The sequence below is a fragment of the Brachypodium distachyon genome, chromosome 2 (genome assembly GCF_000005505.3).
Source record: "Brachypodium distachyon strain Bd21 chromosome 2, Brachypodium_distachyon_v3.0, whole genome shotgun sequence".
NCBI classification, from domain to species: domain Eukaryota; kingdom Viridiplantae; phylum Streptophyta; class Magnoliopsida; order Poales; family Poaceae; genus Brachypodium; species Brachypodium distachyon.
The window spans coordinates 52,387,808-52,390,969 of NC_016132.3; the positions used below are offsets into that span (position 1 = coordinate 52,387,808).

General features: G+C 46.1%; 1 long non-coding RNA gene across 1 annotated transcript; it reads right to left on the bottom strand.

Annotated features, from left to right (window-relative positions):
* Positions 1-386: 386 nt before the first annotated feature.
* Positions 387-1,463, bottom strand: LOC104582891. Its single transcript, XR_730950.3, has 2 exons — positions 924-1,463; positions 387-707 (listed from the first exon to the last, which is right to left on the bottom strand). It is a non-coding gene; the product is annotated as an uncharacterized LOC104582891 (long non-coding RNA).
* Positions 1,464-3,162: the final 1,699 nt, after the last annotated feature.

A 3,162-nucleotide genomic window follows, 5' to 3' on the forward strand; every position in this document is an offset into this window, starting at 1 on the left:
CAAGCTACGCGATAAAGAGTTTGACAAATGTGATGCAGATGAAAACTACATGCCTGGAGGTGAACGAGCTACACCCTTGCTTGGCGAGGATGTTTCAATTTCACACGACGAGAGCAACATGAACACCATGCGTGACAGAATTGCCAACTCTCTCTATATCTCCTGACAAAGATAAATTGCTACATATTTTACTAATATGAAAAACACTTATCTACATGAAGTATTAAATGTTTTTGATATTTTTAGGACCATACAAGAGATAAGCAAGCAATTTTTGTGTGTGCAACTGTTTTTTTATTTGTGTTGGTTGTCGTGCACAGGTTATAGTGGCTTTATCATTAAAGAGGCATTTCAGATATTTCTTTAGCTCGCAGCTACTCCACAGCTATGTTGCCAAACGGTCAACCTTGATCACAGCCGCTTCTGTCACAGCCACAGCCCAAACAAATAGGCTCTTAATCTAGTCTTGACATGAATAAGAAATGGCTCCGGCTCCAAGTATGTACATTTTACAAGACGAAGGCCATCCCATCCACACCCAGGCGCATGGAACACTTCACTAGAATACCTTAGAATACCTATGGCAAATGGATCTAAAATAAACATTGTATTGCTTGGAGCTCCAGCGTCGTCGACGGCGGCATTCTGGAAGATTGGAACTACTCCCGGCCAGCATCCAGGAGACTAACTAGCATGTATGGAGAACACTGACAGGATGAGAATTTGATCAGGATACACACAAGTTAAGATGCAAACCAAAACTAGCATGTATGGAGGAGATCCATGCAGAAATCCAATATATATGCTCGCACACATGAGATGCAGAAATCCAATAGCATGTATGGAGTACTAATGAAGTATTCAAGTCGCTTGTAAGTAATACAGTATGGGAGCGTACAATATGTGTCTGCAACTCTGCATACCTTGAGCCAGTCAAAGTACATGCATGAATGCATCGAATGAGCCGCTCCAGTCACCATCAATCGACTGGGCTAACTTCTCGATCCGTCAAGGCGCATACACAATCTCAATACCGGATATGGCTGGCAGCTGTTCCGTCGAATTGAAGATCCAGCAACCAAATGCCTGGATCCGCAGCCTTCCTCAATGATTCACCCTGCCTCCGCCGCCTGCTCTCCTCCCGCGACACGCCCTGGACACTCACCCGCCTCCACGTCCTACTCATCGTCTCTTCCTTCGGCCACCATCTCCTCTGGCCTCCGTCCTCGCCACTGCATACGCCCACGACGGCGACCTCGTCACCGCTCCCGCTTCCTCCACCACGACCTGGGGCGGGGGAAGGTTGCAGCGGCAGTGGAGGTGCTGGAGGAGGGGCCGCCGGGGGGCAAAGGTGGTGCCGTGAGGGCTGATTGGGATCCGTTGGAGGTGGGCGGCGGGGTTAATGAGAGAAACAAGGCGGGGAGAAGAACACGAGAGAAAGAGGGGTGGGGAATCCGCAGAGACACGGGAAGATATTAGATCAGGCCGCAAACCGTGCGATCGATTCGTCCGAATCTGAAAGCAGCGCCGCTCAGTAAGACAGATCTGGGCACGTGCCCCGGGTAGATTGTCCGTTTAATTTTACATCTTCTGCATTCAATGGATGCATTTTACAACTTCCGTGTGCCGCCAGTCTCTCTACGTGAGCATGTGGTTGTGGGCGATGGGCTTCGGATGAAAAAATGGGGGCGGCAGCCACGAGCCCATGACCTAGCACCGGACTTATTCCGTGCCTCATTAACATCGCTACGGCCCCAAAATCCAGCCCGATTTGGATCAATCGTTGTCAATGATGCAGAAAGCCTACTTAATCATGTTTTGATGCTGAAAGCCTACTTAGTCCTGTCCTGGCCCGGTTCGCACGTCACGGATCCAAAGTTAGGCCGGTGGGGCGCTTCAAGGCAGGAAGCCAGAAATAAGTGAAGTTTTTTTTTGTGTGTGGAAAAGTGCAAGTTGCAACTCGCCTAAAAAAGAACAACAACTTGGATGATGTTAAGATGTGTTACACTTCCGTATTAAAAGAAGATGTACACAAAAGATGTATTACTTCATATAAATTGCGGAGCTTTGATTTAATGAGGCGTGCTTCTACTAGAATATTCTAAAGAAACAGAATACACAGAAGCTGAATTACAGTACTAACAATCTGAAGTGCAAAACAGCTAGCCAAGGAAAAGGCGAGCTCTCTTCTAGAAAGAAAGAGAGCATATATATCTGGTGAATGCCATACATGATATCCTTCGGTTTGCCACTGGTGCTAGATAGTGAACGCGCACAAGGAATTCAGCCTGGACTGTGGAGATATATGCAGTTATGATCAGCTGGTTATGATATGCATCGAAGGAAGAGGCATTGCAACAAAATCCAACTCCCACCCGCCCTGATCTAGCTTTCGGAAAGCTATCTGAAGGCATGCTCAGGGGAAAGGGACTTTTGACTGTCCAAAGGACCCTTTGGCTGACACTTGGTTAGCTTCGATCGTCACCCTGCTCGCATCACATCAAACATGTAAGACTGCCGTCACCCTGATTTCCACTTCTGCACTGATCTAAAAAAAAGGAAGGCAGGAAGGCATCTTGCAACTTTCAGATTGATTCACAATGGGCCTACTCCAGTAGTCAATACTGCCTCTAATAAACAGTCATGTCAGATTCCCTAAAGCGTGTGAGAATCATTAATTTCTTGCCTTACTCCGTTGTCCGTACTTTAGACCTGGAATTCAAAGGTTGGAATAATAGTGGGAACCGTATATACATGTGATTAAGGCAAGTTAAACACTTCCTAAAAAAAGGCAAGTTAAACACTTGTTTAGGCTCTAGCGCGCGTTGGTTTAATTCACGGACAGTATATATGTAGCTAGCGAACACGTAATCAATGACAATACAAACGAGTAGTCCCTTTATCATGAGTGGCTTTCACTGATTGTAGACTTGTACAATCAAAGATGGTCAAATGGAGTATAGATGACCAGAATATTGCAGGTAGACTCAGACGACTGACAGCGACCCTGGATGTTTCATTAGTGGTACCTTCGCGTACTGTTTTTTCAAAAGTTCAGAGATATCGTACAAGGAGATCTAGTCCCACACCAACCGCACAGCATGGATCACATTTCACTTATATATATTCGTCCACTTATTGAACAACATGGATGGCATCACT